The sequence below is a fragment of the Schistocerca nitens genome, chromosome 4 (assembly GCF_023898315.1).
Source record: "Schistocerca nitens isolate TAMUIC-IGC-003100 chromosome 4, iqSchNite1.1, whole genome shotgun sequence".
Taxonomy (NCBI): domain Eukaryota; kingdom Metazoa; phylum Arthropoda; class Insecta; order Orthoptera; family Acrididae; genus Schistocerca; species Schistocerca nitens.
Window position 1 is genome coordinate 215,209,395 of NC_064617.1, and position 18,013 is coordinate 215,227,407.

An 18,013-nucleotide genomic window follows, 5' to 3' on the forward strand; every position below is an offset into this window, starting at 1 on the left:
AAAGTATGGAACCCTGCGCAGACGGTCGGTCAATGCGATTTAAGATTAAAGATTATGGTGATTGTGTTGATGTGAGTACTGTGCGTCGTTGAGCGAGTAAGTTTAAAGATGTTGAGGAGGGAACATCTGACCTGCGTGACAAACGAAGAGTTGGACGACATGTGACAGCAACCACCGAGTTTCACAAACAAAATGTTGACAGATAGATGCAGGACGATCGTCGTATCACTCAGAGAGAAATTGCAAGCACAATCGGCGTTTCACAAGAACTTGTGGGTCACTATATTGCTTTGCTGAGCTATCGGAAGTTTTATGCACGATGAGTACCCCTGATGCTGACTCCTGAAATGAAAGCGCACGGACTTGAAATTTGCCAATAACTCCTTTCCCGTTACGAGAATGAAAGTGAAGCCTTTCTCCATTCAACTGTGACAGGATACGAAACGTGAGTACACCATACGACCCGGAGATGAAACATCAGTACATGGAATATCGACACAAAGACTCACACCACAAAAAGAAATTCAAGATGCAGCCCTCAGCTGGAAATCATAGCCACAGTGTTCTAGGACGCAGACGGTGTTATCCGTGTTGATTTCCTTGATCGTGGAACAACACTAAATTCAGAGCGTTACATCACAAGGCTGCGAATTCTGAAACGATGGCTAACAAGGGTCCGAAAGGAGAAGGGAAATGTTTTCCTGCAGCATGACGATCTGAAATCACACACTTCACGTGCCACCACAACAGAACTTCAGAGACTGAATCTCACGACCGAACGGCATCCTCCATACAGTCCATATTTAGCACCGTCTGACTTTCAACTGTTCTCAATAATGAAAGACGATCTGCGGAGACATCATTATGCTTCAAATCAAGACGTTGAGAGAGCTGTGAGACTGTGGTTGCGGAAACAGTGTGTCGACGTCTTCCGTGACGGCTTCAGAAAACTTGTTCATCGTTGGCAGAAATCTATCCAACTGGCTGGTGATTAAGTGGGAAAGTGAATACTGGTAATTAAAGACCACATTATAAAGATTATTTGTGCGTTTGATTTATTAAAATAGTCTCATCCAAATCCAATTAACGACGGTGGAGGCATTGCTTTTCATTCACCGCTCGTATTAAGAACGGTGGTAGCACTCTTCCTTTGATATCTGTGCCATTTTACATTTTGACGAGATAACGCATGACCATAAGGTGTTGAACAAAAATATGGAAACACAGCGAGAAATGCATTCTTGAACATAAATCCAGATGGAAGTCGAGCGTCCAGGATGCGCTGTTGCATTTGACCACGAACGGCACCTGTGTCATGTTCGCAATACACTGCAAGTATGTCATGTTCAGAACAATGTTTTGAGTTGTAGTGAGAGAATTTTATCGGAAGTAAGTGAATTCGAACGTGGGCAAGTTGTTCGTTGACGTATAGTAGATGCTTTGGTAACCAAGGTAGCACAAGTGCTTGGTGTTGCAAGGGGCACTGTATCGAGGATTTATATCGCATACAGGAAAGTGCAAAGACATCATCCGCTAAGTCACAACGCGACGAAAGCGTGTGTTGAGTGATGGAGACGGATGGCAACTGAAGACGATTCTGACGAATAATAAAAGGACGACAGCTGCAAAAGTCACTGCACAACTGAAGGAAATAACACAAAGTGAGCCCCATGAGCAGGGAATTTCAGGGTGAGATGCAGTTCCAAAACCACTCATCATCTCGTAACAGAAAAACGTGGTGTCGAAGCCATAAAAACTATATTATTGAGAAATAATAGAAAGTCTTCTCTCTTTCCCATGGACAGAATTGTTACTCTACGAGATCGCGGTACTGCCAAGGATTATGTGACTACTTTGGGTGATCAATTGCTTTCCATTGTACAGTATTTGCTCCAAGACGACAGGGCAGCTGCTAGCACAGGTCACATCACCCAGCACCAGCTTTGTGAGCAGGAGGCAGAATTTTTGCATCACACAACACCATCAGAGTCACCAGACGTCAGTATTATTCAGCCTCTGTTCTCAGCTTTGGAGAGAGGGGCGGGTCAACGCTGTCCATCGCCATTATGTTACACAGATGTTGGCCAACTCACATCAGTCTTTTGACCAAGTGCCTCGCAGAAATTGTCTGCTTCTGAATTCCAAGCTCCACCGTTTATCGTGACAAATCTGTCTACAACGAAAACCAAAGTAGAAACCCCTCAACAAACCACTTCCCAAAACCAACCGAGAACCTCTCTAAAGATTCTGTCCAGTGGGAAACGATACTGTAGGAACAAAGTCACAAGAAAACGACTGAATCATAGTAAGCTCAAATTCCAGCAAGTTCTGTTTAATTGACTTTAATCAATCCTTTCTACCTCCATGCACCAAAATTGCGTGCACATACAATTACAGTTTTAATACCCTTCAAATTGACCACTGAATTATTTGCCACACACATATATAAAGTATAAATCAATACATATTTTACTTAAGTCCACGAGGTCACTGACCTCCACGCACCCTCAGTGCCTAAACTTCCCCCTCTTGCACACATACAGTGCTGCCATAACTAACAAATTAGTAATGAAATCCTAAATAAAACATGTAAATTATCCCTCCAAAATTACTACCACTAATTACAAATTAGAACAGCTTTTCACTTCTGCCCTTTCTCTATATACAGCCTCTATTCCTTCACGTTTCTTAGACCCAAAGGTTTTCCTCAGACAGGGTATTTTAAACGGTATGCATTTGGGTGAGGGCACTCTGCCACAACAAATGGTCCATAGTACAACTTGGATAATTTCTTAATCTCCCCGTCCACTTCACTGGAACGCTCTTCGGTGCATACAAGCACTTTGCCGGCCGAAGTGGCCGCGCGGTTCTGGCGCTGCAGTCTGGAACCGCGAGACCGCTACGGTCGCAGGTTCGAATCCTGCCTCGGGCATGGATGTGTGTGATGTCCTTAGGTTAGTTAGGTTTAACTAGTTCTAAGTTCTAGGGGACTAATAACCTCAGCAGTTGAGTTCCATAGTGCTCAGAGCCATTTTTGAGCCATACAAGCACTTTGTCCCCCACTTTGTACTTCATTGGTTTGTATCGCCCATCGTGTCGCCTTTTCATTTAAGCGGCTAACTTTTTCATGCGGGCCGTTACTGCCTGCTCTCTTTCAGGACCCAATCCAGCTTTTCGCGGTAGGAATTTAACTGTTTCTGTGAATAGGAACTTTGGTTTCACCCCGGTCATGACCTCCAAAGGTGAGTACCCCGTAGCCTTACATTTTACGCTGTTCAGTACGTCCTCAAACGCGCTCACGTACTCCACCCACTTGGAATGACGATTGCTGGCATACGTCCTACATAAACACCCTACTTCCCACATATACCGTTCACACGGGTTGCTCGCTGGGTGGTAGACGGATATACGAATACGTTGCACACCCTGGTCGTTCATGAGCGTGTTCCAATCGTTCGAAGTAAACTGTGAACCGTTGTCAGACAACAGCCTTACTAGTTTTACTATTTCTTGAAGAAATCCTTCTCCAGTTTGGCGATCAGAGTTTTAGTACTCGCTTTCAGTATCGGATACAATTTAATGATCTTAGAGAACATGTCCATCACAACAAAGATCATGCCGCCGCGTCCTATGGGTAGTGGGCCAAAATTGTCCACAGCCAGTAAGTTGTCCACTTTAGTAGGTATAATGCTTTGTATTTCCCCCTGTTGCGCGGTCCTGCAGTATTTGACTCGTTGGCAACGGTCGCACTCCGCCAGCTGCGTGCGGAACCGTCTGGCCAAGTTATTTACTTGGGCATATTCCTCGATGATTTCGCTGCACTTTTCGGCCCCGTAATGTCCGTGACCTAAATGGACATAGTCTATCAACTGTTCCACATAGTTTTTGGGAAAACACAGTCTCCATTTGTCTGTCTGTTCATCTTCCCAACGGAATAACACTCCCTTGTTTATCTTAAAATATTCTGGTATTTTCTCGTATCCCTTGCTGTCGAAATTGACCTTAATGTGTTTCAGCTCAGGATCGTCGTTTTGTGCTCGCCTCATATCTTTGCACACCGCACGTATTTCTTCTTCCCCCGCTATCCCCTTCATATACAGTAGCTTAAATTCGTTCAGTTCCTCCCTCCCATCGTCTTCCTCCCCCACTAGTAATCTGGACAGAGCATCGGCAACACAATTTTCTGTACCCATGGTGTAGCGGATTTCGTATTCGAATTGCTGCATGAACATTGCCCAACGCATTAAGCGGTCGTTCAGTATCCTGCAGTCCTGTAAATAACTTAGCACCTTGTGGTCCGATAATACTGTCTTTTCTGCCCTCTAGACACATGCGGAATTCCTTATATCTGTGCTCGATCGCGAGCATCTCCTTCTCTGATACGCTGTATCCCCGTTCGTGCTTATTTAGCATGCAGCTGGAGAATGCCACACTACGGTGTTCAATTTTTCCACCGACTAGTTCTTCCTGAAGTAGACCACAACTTATTCCATAGTCCGAACTGTCCGATGCTAAACAGAAAGGGAGATTCATATCTGGGTAATACAACATCCTACTATTGCATAATCTATCCTTTATACCCTGGAATTCTGTTTCACATTCCTCAGTCCACCTCCAAGCTGCATTTTTCTTCAACAATTTGCCTAAATTCGGAATATTCATTCCTCCTTCCCCCAAGAATTTTCTGTAGAAACCGCACAAGCCCAAGTATGACTCCAGTTGTTTCCTACTTTTGGGTCTACTACATTCGGCAACTGATTTCAATTTTTCGTAATTAGGTAAAATTTCTTCCAAAGTGAGGATATGCCCCAGGAATTGAATTTCTGCTCGAACAAACTCACATTTTGCGAGCTTTAAGGTCATTCCGCCTCGTCTCAGGGCCGCAAGTACCTCCTCCGAAACTCGATAATGCTCATCCCACGTATCTGTAGCGATCAATATATCATCTACGTATATCACGAGTTTCCTCATTAGACTCTCCCCCAGGACATGACTCAACGCTCTTACAAAAACTGCCACAGAAATTTTAAGTCCGAATGGTACTACCCTGAACCGATAGCTTCGCCCTTCAAAAAGGAAAGCAGTGTACCGTCGGATTTCCTCTGCCAACGGCATCTGCCAAAATACCGAGGTCAAGTCAACACTAGACATTAATAAAATTATGCAGCAGTTCCTCCATATTGCCAGCCTGGTCTAATTCCCTTACAATTACTTTATTTTTCTCGCATCTAATGCAATTCTGACCGAGTTATCACGTTTCTTAACAATAACAATAGGATTGCAGTAATTGCTCCTATATTGTTCGACTATACCCCAATCCAACATTTGTTTTAATCGAACTCTGACGGCATCCCGATCAGCTATAGGTATTACATACGGTTTGCACTTTATTCTTTCGTGAAGTTTCACTTTTACAGAGTATTCGAAATCGGTAACTTTACCAGGTCGATCCGAGAATACGCCCTCGCAGCGGTAAAACAACCCACACAACTCTTTCTTTTCCTTTCTGATATACCCTTGACTGCATCAATCACTTCCTTAATTCTGTTATGCATATCGAGTTCTCACTCCAACCCTCAGTAACTAAGGCATGAGCAATCTGATATTCACCTGTTGAAAGTCTTTTAAATTTTACTTGCCCTTTTTCATTCTGAAATTCAAAGTGTATGCATTTCCCTACACAATTAAGCGAAGTATTGTATTTGCACAGGAAGTCAGTTCCTAAAATTACCTCCCACTCACTACAAAATCTTCTATCTCGAACTTATTTTCCCCACATTGAAATTCTAAAAGTATTTGCTGTCTTATTGGCCTACTCATACCACCAACTGTCGTTTTAGTCTGAAAGCTAGTGACTGGAAAGATTAATAGTTTCCTGTTTTTGATCAAGTTCATAAAACTTTCAGACACTGCTGACGCATTGCTACCTGAATCTAGAAGTGCCTCTATCATTTCTTTCCCAACTTTAATTTCAATAATTGGTTTCATATTTATGATTTCCTTTCGTTCTAAATACCTCTCCCTCAATAAATCATTTTCTACGTCTTGTCCCTTTTCTTCCAATTCTAGCGTACACATATATGTTCTATCCATCCCTCAACCTCATGTTCATCCCAAAATAATTCATTAAATATTTCCTTCGCCCCAAATTCATGCCTTACCTTTTCTAAACATCTAGCAATTTTAAACTTCACTCTTTTCCACCTGTGTGGCAGCAACGACCATAACGTTCTACCGTACAAACGCTGATAACTCTCACTAAAATCACACTCGTCCTTCATATACCAATTCGTACTAACTTCATTACACCAACTATCCCCATCCACACTATTTACTTCAGCCCTCTCTAAATTTTCTGTAAGTTCTTCCACATATTTCACCGATTCACTACCCACAGCATGCACAAATTTACTGTTCTTCCCCTCCAAAATATCGACACTTGCAGCTTCAACAAAATTACACATCAATTCACTGTTAAACATTTTATCTGCCTGAAAAAATACATCGATGCCTAAGGCATCATCACCATAAACATTCATCTCAGCAACCTTATCTGCTGATACATCAAATAAATCACTAAATAAATTCACATCAGAAACCATACTTTCCTCCGTCGACAAATTAACTTTACGTGAATCGTACACAATATTCCGCTGTGATCGGACAAAATCAGCACACACTGCCATTTCTACACCCTTTTCATCCAGATTAACCCCCGATCTTACTTTACATACATTCTCACATTCATACTCTGACAAACGTTTTAGATCCACACATTCATCAATAAGTTTCGTTTCGCCTTCATTTGTGACTAGAAACGCGTAAATTCCTTCCTCCAAAGAAACTTTTACATCATTACATAAAATACCTTTACTCTGTCCCTTTAAACGGAAATCATCTACCTCCGCCGATACATTTGTAACTTCAATTGCTGGCGAGACCAATGCCAAGCCTCCCTTAGCAACACTGACGCTTTCCGACGAAACAATATCACCCTCACTTGCAGCTGGCGAGACCAAAGCTACGCCGCATTCACGAACATCGACGCTTTTAGCCGAGTCAGAAATATTTGCTACTACAACACCTTCCTGACTGCAGTTCCTACTGTTTGGTAATACCTCTTCAGAACTCTCCACACAATTTGCTTTCACAAAATTCATCTCCTTTTAACTTCGTTTTGAACCACTGAATCTTTCCATTCATCACCATTCACACACTCATTCATTACACACTCATAACTTACATCATTCCCCACAGATTTATTCCCTTTACTTTTACTTAAATCTCTCACAAATCTCTGCTTCCGACGTCCGCGCCTGCTTTTATTGAAAGAGCCACCTATATAGCCTTTGTCTGTAACATACTCCATATTACATATTGGTTGCCTTTCTCCAAACCTATCAACATTCTACCGTTACCATTATCTCCAGTCCTTTTCATCGCCTGTTCAGATCGCCATCCCCGGACCTGAGATGTGGCGAACATCAGTTTACCGCCCAGCTGCTACGCGACTGCACTTCGCGCGAATTTCCCCCGTCAAATCTGCGTTCTTTACTTGGGTCCCGTTCACGGAAGTTATCACTCCGTTCTCCGACCATTGTACTCACTCCAGCTACTATCTCCCTGAGAATTCCTTTGATTTCTCTCACGATCATTATTTTGATGGTGATTATTTGGATTCCCATTTTGATAACTACCACCCGGTTTGCTCTGAGGTTTGAACTTCAAAGCCCTCTCTAATTTTTCTACAGATTCTAGAAATTCGTCCACGGAATCACATGGACTATAGACAAGATCCCACTGCAAATCTTCGGGTAATCGCCTTTTTAACGTGGTAATTTCCGTTAAAAAGCCCAACGTATGTTTCACATGCATAAGCTTGACAAGTTCGCACTTACAAAAATCTCTTATCATCTCGTTACCGTACCTGTAATTTGGCCAGTTTAAAGATTCAGTTTGGATCCGCGTCTGTTTTGCCTTGCTCCAAAATTTCTTCAAAAAACACTTTTCGAGCTCTTCGTGCGATTCGCATAAACTACATCTAACATTTGCGCAAGACTGTAAGTCTCCCTCTAAATGCCGTTTAACGTCTTCTATTTTCCCTTAGTCCGACATGCCGTGAACAAAGGCGTCCCTACACGTACCCAAGCAATTTACTGGGTGATATCTTCCGTCATCTGTGTAACATTTCACATATCTGGTATTTGCCCATTGGATATTTATAACATCCGTGGGAGGCTAACGAATCTAAATCCCTTTTCATTTGCTGCATTTGTTTTTTAAATTCATTTTCACTAGTGATACAAGACTTTAATTTATCCTTAACTGTCCTCACTTCTTTCTCCCCCTCACCTACACGATTTGCAATGTCACTAATTGCTAAATTTATATCGCTTTGATGAGCATCTTGCGCTTTTTTACAGTCGGTTACCTTGCCTCCAAGTTCCATCTGTATCTTATCCATTTTTCCCAAGATCTATTTCCACTGATTCGATTTTAGATTTTACTATTACAACTTCGTCTGTAATTTTCCCAATATCCACTCCGACACATTTTAATTTACCATCAATTGCTTTTTCAAGGTTACCCATAATTTTTTCCACTTCCTTTTTCACAGCGGAACCTATTTCAGTTCGCATTGTACCCATACCAGTCTGAATTGTATCCGTAACTGTTTGAATTGTACTAATTGTATTCATATTATTTCCCAATCCCTGGATATTTGCATTAGGGGAGACATCATATCTCCCCCACATTCATTCCCCTTGCCTGAATTCCTCCTAGTTACACTTTCGCTCTCTGATTTCGGAATAACCGGCTCACTTCCGTTTTCAGGTGACTGTTTTATATTCGCGAGATCTATTAAGTGGAGCTTGAACTTCAGAGTTAAACACTGTTTCACTATTTGCGCAGGCACTTATCTGATCTGAGATGGTTCCCTCTGGCATGGTGATTCCGACGGTTGAAGTGGAAGTTAACATTGAAGACTGCCCTGGAATGCTCGAAGAAGCTGCCGTCGTACTGCTGTTGATCTGCGTCCGTCACTGAAGTTGGCAGAACTAGTTGCAGCTGCCGCCGGTTACCGCGTGTTCCAACCGTCTCCGATACCGCTGTCCGTTAAACGCGAAAACCACTAATGTTCCCCGCACTCAACTTATTTAGACTCTGAGACCCCACGCAAATTTCCTTTAACGTGATAGATTAGGACCTCTATCGATAGCATGTGTTAGTTGTGAAAAATTATTTCCAGAAATCTACTTGCGAAAAAAAAAACAGATCTCAACTGTGTTTTCTGAGAGGTTCACTTTACAGAAATCTCTGCTGGTTTTCAAAGGTTTTTACACTTCGCATAGTACGCTGTATAAAAGAGAGCAAAGGAATTACCACTTTGACGGGCACAAATCCCGGACGAGCCCCCAGTTCCGGGCATTCCATTACAATAAAAATGAAATGATGTGGTTGTGTGGCCCTCATCTACGTACCCTCCGACTCAGTGTTGAAAAGTTAAAAGTTTTGGCTGGTTTCGTTGTCTGGGGGCTGGGATACGTAGTTGCCGCATTACAAGCCAAATACTGCTGAGGCTACAGTATACAATATGAATATACACATGAATCGAATGGTCGAAGGTTCCTATCATTTGGCAATTGCGATTAATACAGAAATTTATAAATGATGGATTGAAATTAAATAAAATCTGCAGGTTCTATCTGAACGACTTCAAATGATGAGTACAATGGTAGAAGTACTTTTAAGAATGCGGAATATTTCTGCCAAACACTTATTGGTGCCGATGATCCAGCACGTAATTAAAATATAATGAAATTTTCGCTCTACAGGGGAGTATGCGCTGATATGAAAGTTCCTGGCAGATTAAAACTGTGTGCCGGACCGAGACTCGAACTCGGGATCTTTGCCTCCGCAGGCAAGTGCTCTACCAACTGAGCTACCCAATCACGACCCACGTCCCGTCCTCACAGCTTTACTTCTGCCAGTACCACGTCTCCTACCTTCCAAACTTCACAGAAGCTCTCCTGCGAACCTTGCAAAACTAGCACTCCTGAAAGAAAGGATATTGCGGAGACATGGCTTAGCCACAGCCTGGGGGATGTTTCTAGAATGAAATTTTCACTCTGCAGCGGAGTGTGCGCTGATATGAAACTTCCTGGCAGATTAAAACTGTGTGCCGGACCGAGACTCGAACTCGGGACCTTTGCCTTTCGCGGGCAAGTGCTCTACCGACTTTTTTTTTGTGGTCTCCTTCCTCCCCTGCATCCCATCCTTACGCTCGCCTATTTCTGCCTTATCGGCCTGGCCTCTATGCCGTTAAAAGAAACTTTAATACAAAGGATGCTTCTTCTGCATCAAGAAAAGAAACAGTGTTGTCACTTCAGTGGAAATTGCAAGATGCGTTGCTTCTGCAGCAAAGGATGTTTCATTCCTGTCGATGACTCTTTGCTGCAAAACTTTTATTTCCATTTTGTTTAGTTGTTTTTCTTTCTTTTTTGTTTTTTGTTATTTTAACTTTTTTAATTATAGAAAAGGTTTTTAATTTTTTAATGTATTTTATTTTTTTATTTTTTATTCTTTTACTTATATTGTTCGTTTCCACTATTCTTTGCGTGAGATATATCGGCTTATTGACGGCACTCAACACTCGTCTTCTCGAGGGTTGCCTATTATGGTATACCTCAAGCATATAGCTTGGTCTCGTTTCTTTTTCTCTGTTTGTATGTTATCTCCTATGTCAGCAGCTGTCTTCTCTTAGCACTGAGTGCCCAATGCCGGACGCCACACGCTTGTTGTGATGTAGAATATATGGACGTGAAAAATAAATAAATAAAATAAAAAAATAACACACTGCCATCAACGTTATTAACAGTCGGACGCAGTGCATACATTTACTTCGTCGTTCCTTGTTCGTTTTTTTTTTCCCATCGTCTTTGTCGTTCATAGCGTCGTTATTCTCAGTGCTGGTATATAGTTCGCGAACGTTTGTCTGTATTTGTCATCCGTCGTCAGCAGTTGTGCTTGTGTGGCTAGATATACTCTGTAGCCGCGGTAAGATGGCGCATCTTCGGCTTGAATTAGGTAATGCAGAGTATGTCCTGTCAGCCTTGTCCATGTATTTTTCTTCGAGATGGGATAGTAAGTGCCATCAGGTTGCAACACCGATGTGATGGAGATTGTCTGTCTAACTGTACGGCAGATAGAGGAAAGGTTCATTCTGCACCATTCCCAGACCATTCTCCGCACACACATCTGTGTTGTAAGTTGTCTATGAGGGCACACTTCCCACATCTGTCAGTGGCCGACAATCGTATTCTGTGTAATTTTTCTTTCGTAGGTATGGTTTCATTAACTACTTTATACCAGGTTGATCTGATATTTGTTCCGAGCACTTTGTTGTGGATGTTCTTCCAGATTTGAGCCCAATTCCGTAGGGGATGTTTCGTTTCCATGCGGTTTACTCTTCCACCAGTATTCATTATACGGTATAGTTGGGCGGTTGTAAGGTCCTGTAGTGGTGCGCTCGATTTCGCTCGGAGGTAACTAACTTGGAGCAGAAACATCCGGATGTGGTTGGCTTTGTAGTGGGTTTCCCCTAGGTTTATCGGTATTGCCATATTAATAGGTGTATACGTCCGTAGGGCCATATGGAGCGCGCTCTCTGGGTAGTCGTGACACAGCTGAATAGTTCTCCGTATAAGAAGAGCCTTGCATTTAATTTCAACATCTATTAGCCCTAGGCCCCATTTCTCTGGTGGGAGAGTAATAACATTAATTCCCACTTTGAATATTTCGCCCCTCCAAATATACCAACCAATTGCCGTCATTATTTGCTTGGAAATGCTGTTGACCACAGGGATTGTCTGCCCTACATACCATATTTTCGAAAGTATCGTTTTATTGATAAACTGTACTCTTTGTATGAGGTCCTGTACCCTGCCTTTATTTTGAAGGAGACAACCTCTCGTCATAGCCAGAAGCTTCTGCCAGTTGTCCGTAGTGGTTTTCAGAGGGCAGTGACTCATTCGTATTCCCAACAGCTTGATACTCTCGTGTACTCCATATGGGCAGTTGTCATCGATCGGCATTAGTTTAGTCTTTCTATAGTTGAGCTTTGAGCATGAGGCTCGTTCCATACTCCCGTACACTATTAGTGACTTCTTGTAGGTCTCGCTCCGAACGTACGATGACACTTACGTCATCCGCCTTTGATTGTGTAAATCATGGAATTCTTTTAGATAAGCTAAATCATTATGGTTTGAGGGGGGCAGTGCACAAATGGTTTAATTCATACTTAACTGGAAGAATGCAGAAAGTTGAAATAAGTGGTTCATGTAATGTTAAAATAACAGCTGATTCCTCAAACTGGGGGGCTATCAAGTACGGGGTCCCACAGGGTTCGGTCTTAGGTCCTTTACTGTTCTTGATATACATTAATGACTTACCATTCCACATTGATGAAGATGCAAAGTTAGTTCTTTTTGCTGATGATACAAGTATAGTAATAACATCCAAAAACCAAGAACTAAGTGATGTAATTGTAAATGATGTTTTTCACAAAATTATTAAGTGGTTCTCAGCAAACGGACTTTCTTTAAATTTTGATAAAACGCAGTATATACAGTTCCGTACAGTAAATGGCACAACTAAAGTAATAAATATAGATTTTGAACAGAAGTCTGTAGCTAAGGTAGAATTTTCAAAATTTTTAGGTGTGTCCATCAATGAGAGGTTAAACTGGAAGCAACACATTGATGGTCTGCTGAAACGTCTGAGTTCAGCTACGTATGCTATTAGGGTTATTGCAAATTTTGGTGATAAGAATCTCAGTAAATTAGCTTACTATGCCTACTTTCATTCACTGCTTTCGTATGGCATCATATTCTGGGGTAATTCATGGTTGAGTAGGAAAGTATTCATTGCTCAAAAACGTGTAAACAGAATAATTGCTGGAGCCCACCCACAGTCATCCTGCAGACATCTATTTAAGGATCTAGGGATCCTCACAGTATATATATTCACTTATGAAATTTGTTGTTAATAATCCAACCCAGTTCAAAAGTAATAGCAGTGTGCATAGCTATAACACCAGGAGAAAGGATGATCTTCACTATGCAGGGTTAAATCTGACTTTGGCACAGAAAGGGGTAAATTATGCTGCCACAAAAGTCTTTGGTCACTTACTAAACAGCATCAAAAGCCTGACAGATAGCCAACTAACATTTAAAAATAAATTAAAAGAATTTCTAGATGACAACTCCTTCTACTCATTGGCTGAATTTTTAGATATAAATTAAGGGAAAAAAACAACAACTTAAACATTAGTGTCATGCTATAATTTGTGTAATGTAATATCTTGTACAGACATCTTTTATTATCCTGACACGTTCCACATCATTACGAAGTGTCGTATTCATGATCTATGGAACAAGTATTAATCTAATCTAATCTAATCTAATCTAATCTAATCTCCGCGTATGCCACACATTTTACAGTCGTCGAATACAAGCTTAAGTCCTCAAGTGTATGGTTCAGCAAACGGACAAGTGGCTCAATGGCAATGACAAAAAGAGGCATTGACATGGGGCACCCTTGTCGTACAGATCGCTCAATAATTATTTGCCGGGAGAGTTGCCCATTGATGACGCTTCTGGAGCAAGCAGATGTGTACATATTTTTGACCATCGTAATAAAACCGTCACCAAAACCTAAATGGTTCATAATTTGAAAAAGGTAGCTGTGCGAGATCCTGTCAAAGGTTTTGCATAGATCTAGAGCTAAAATTGCTGCCTCCGGTTGGGTAATAGCACTAAAGGAGATGATCTCCATATAGTCTGCGAGACTTTTGAAGATCGTTCGACCAGGGACGGCTGCTGTCTGGCTGTCATGTATGATTTTCGGTAAAACATGTTTAATTCTCGCTGCTAGAACGCGGGCCACAATTTTATAATCGGAGTTGAGGAGGGAAATGGGACGAAATTTATAGACATCATCTGGTGGGTATTCCTTGGGGACGAGTACAATTAGACTATCACTTAATCCTGCTGGTAGTTGCCGACCTGCTTTAATTTCATTACATATGTTCAGAAAGCAATGTTCGAGTAAGTACCAGAAATGTTTGTAGAATTCAATGGGCAGTCCATCTTCCCCGGGTGATTTATTACCCTGGGCCTTCCTCAAAGCCTCCCGAAGTTCTTCCTCAGTGACATCACTCAGTAATAGTTGTCTGTCCGTCTCGTCGAGAGTCGCTGTAAGGTAGTTTTCATGGTCGTAACTGCCTCGTCATTGGTGGGCTCGGACATGGACAGCCGTCGGTATTAGTCGGTTATATATTCCTTTAGCTCATTCTGGGTTGTAGCGACACTGCCATCTTCTGTTTTTAATCTGTGAATCAATTTCTGCCTTGCGCGGCGTTTCTCTTTCGCAAGATGGAAGGAGGATGGACTTTCGTCATAGGCGCTGTTACCATCGCGAGAACGTATTTTAATTCCTTCCAGTTGTCTTCGTTTCAATAGCGTTAGCTTCGCCTTAATCCTTTTGATCTGTACAAAGTTCTCCTGTGTGACATAAGTAGCAGAATACAGCTCACGGAGACATCGAAAATAAAATTCGAAAAGCTCTTTCTGCTGCCGGCTCCTTTCATAGCTGTAATCTTTCAGGCAATTAATAAGTTTGGGCTTTGCGCAGCGGCACCACCACAGCGTGACCGACGGGAAAGTATGTTGGCGCCGTGAGCAGAGATCCCATACTTCCTGCACCCGTTCTCTTAAACCTTGATCATTGAGTATTGAAACGTTCAGCTTCCAACCTGCTCTGCCACGGTACGTTCCTTGCCGTACCATTCGGAGTGTACAGTGGTATACCTCGTGGTCGGAGAAGTACAGCGGCCACGTCTCCGTTGCAGAGATCGTGTCCCTCAGGCGTTTTCCTACATAAATTCGGTCTAGTCGGCTGGCAGCTTGAGCGGTAAAATACGTAAAACACTGTCGGTCCCCGTTCAGGATTTCCCAGGTGTCTTCTAGGTCCATCAGTCGGACTGTTTCGGCAAGTGTCGCACAACCGTTAAAATTCGGCCATTGGTCTTTAGGCTTTAAAACACAATTAAAATCCCCGCCGACGACCACGTCCTCCTCATCCCTCCGCAAAAGATACAATAAGTCAGTAGCGTAAAAATGTGCTGTGGCAGCTCTATTTTGATTCCCCGACGGAGCATATATGTTTATCAATCTATCTCCATTAATAAGGCACGAGATTCCTCTGCCAGACTCTAGTCTTTCAACGTCCGATACAATAATACCCTCTTCAAATAACAGAGCTGTGCATGAGGAGCTATCTGGGATGATATTTGTCAGTACGTCATACCCAGGAAAGTCAGGTAGAAAATGGTGAGCCACCTCTTGCAGCATCGCGATGTCTGCATCACAGCTATACAAATAATCGCGGAGACTGTGTATGTTGTGCTGTGAAGTTATTTTGTTTATGTTTACAGTGACTAGTCAGCACAAGCATGATGTCGGTGAGGAAATTAATACGTATCTGAATCATCATCTTTTCTCAGGTTCATTGAAAGCTGTTGTGCCACAATTAATTCCGCTCTCCCGGCTGGCACAGCCTCCTTTGGTGGTTCAGATGTAGTTAGTCCTCGATCCACCGACAAGTCCTCGATATCATCAGCCCAGCTGCCTGCCATGGACATGTCCATCTTCTGATCTGAGCCCTTTCCCGTTGGACACTGTTCTTTTTGCCCCTCTCTCAGAAGCTGCTGAGAGACCCGATTCTCGTCTGCTGCAGCGTGATTTCCAACCCCAGAGTTCGGCGTGGTCACTGTTATCGCCTGGTCGTGGCCACTCGATTGCTTCGCATCTGTCCTCCAAAGAGTTGCGTCAGTTAATTCGCGGGCAATTTGCGCACCTTTCTCGCGCAGCAGTGGAGCTGTTTTCTCAGCATCCTTGAGATCGATCCGTCGCTTTTTGTGTTTTTTAGGAGAAACGTCCGCCCTTTCATTTGCCAGTCACTGAGGAAGAGCTGCAGACTAGCAATCCGGTGTTGTCGTCACTTCCCATTGATTTAAAATCCGCTCCTTTGTCGGTGCGTAGATCATTCTCGACATCTTGGGTATTCTCACCAAAACCAAACACGTAGCCTCCGGATCGTTCAGTTTCATCGTCACGTCGGGGGTGGTGTCAGCATTGCCCCCTGGGGTGGCAGTCTCCATTGGTGTCTGGTCAACTTCGGTGCTGTTGACAGTTGTCCACGAGAGTGACCTCCGTCGCTGCCATGGTCGAACGGACTGCCACCACGTAAGTTAGAGGCATTGATGACATCTTGTTACTAGGAACATTTTCGCCTGGTGGCAATTGCGTCACTCGTCTCTGTACGCATTGTGCGCGAACATGATCAGTTGCACCACACCCAGAGCAAGTGCGGGGCTGACCATCGTATATAACAATGGCCCTGTATCCAAAGATCGTTATATATGATGGAATGTGTTTCTCCAGTTCTATTTTCACCTGCCGAACACCGTTCAAGACAGGAACTTTGAAAGACATCCACTTTTCCGCAATATTGCCGATAACCGTGCCATAATTTTTCAAAACTGCATTTATTTCGTCGGCAGGAACTTCAAAAGGTAGTTCGAAAACTCTAACTGTGCGGACACTAAATCCTGCACGAGATACCTGAACTTCGCCAATATTGACATGGCCGTGAGTCAATTTAAGGCTACCACCGCATGATTGAACAATTTGATCGCATATTTCAGCAGTTTTAAATTTTATGTGCGCAGTACTGCTAACGATCGAAAGATGTACACCAATTATTTCATCAAAAGATCGTTTCAAAACATTCTCAATCCATGCTTCGAGTTCGTAAGCTTTAGGCCGTGCATGTTTAGGATCGAAACGTAATTTCACAGTATCTTTTCGTCCGAGTTCATTCATAGTCAATTCGTGACATTTTTCACACAGTAACTCTTAACTGTGTACCCTACAAGAGCGTCAACTACAAGAGCGTCAACTCACCGTAAACAGGGCTCAGCCGGCAGCAGCAGAGACGTAAACACCAGCGCACGTCCGCTCACCACGGCCGCCGAGGGCCGACTGAGCTACCCAACCACGACTCACGCCCCGTCCTCACAGCTTTACTTCTGCCAGTACCTCGTCTCCTACCTTCCAAACTTCACAGAAGCTCTCCTGCGAACCTTGCAGAACTAGCACTCCTGAAAGAAAGGATATTGCGGAGACATGGCTTAGCCACAGCCTGGGGGATGTTTCTAGAATTAAATTTTCACTCTACAGCGGAGTGTGCGCTGATATGAAACTTCCTGGCAGATTAAAACTGTTTGCCGGACCGAGACTCGAACTCGGGACCTTTGCCTTTCGCGGGCAAGTGCTCTACCGACTGAGCTACCCAAGCATGGCTCACGCCCCGTCCTCACAGCTTTACTTACGCCGGTACCTCGTCTCCTACCTACTTCTGTAGCTCAGTCGGTAGAGCACTTGCCCGCGAAAGGCAAAGGTCCCGAGTTCGAGTCTCGGTCCGGCACACAGTTTTAATCTGCCAGGAAGTTTCAAAACATAGGTTGAATAACAGGGAAATAATAGATTCCTACTGCACGTAATTAGTTATGAACAACAATATAGCTCTCGAGATATACACTTCCAAACGCACACTACGGCTTCACTGCAGAAGCCATGGAAATCTCACAAGTACACAAGCCGGAATTCTGAAGTATTTCTATCTATCGCGATCACGCGCAAACTGCTCCACTCCAAGTCTTTCCCGCGACTGTGAGTCCGTCGCGCCGTCACGTCCAGCACTCCTCGTGTCCTGTGCGACTCTCCCTCGCGCCGCACCATTCCAAAACTGTCCGTCCTCTCCCCTCTAGTCTCCCCATTGACGAGCTTTGTGATTGGCTAGAGCACTCTCGCCATGTCTTCAAGCCAACGCATCGACACAAACATAATGAAAAAAATTCAAAATTCTGGATTTACATTTAAATAACTTG

The 18,013-nt window shown here is 43.1% G+C and overlaps 1 non-coding gene across 1 annotated transcript; it reads right to left on the minus strand.

Moving 5' to 3' along the window:
• Nucleotides 1–17,347: 17,347 nt before the first annotated feature.
• Nucleotides 17,348–17,422, minus strand: Trnas-cga (transfer RNA serine (anticodon CGA)). The gene has a single exon. It is a non-coding gene; the product is annotated as a tRNA-Ser (tRNA).
• Nucleotides 17,423–18,013: the final 591 nt, after the last annotated feature.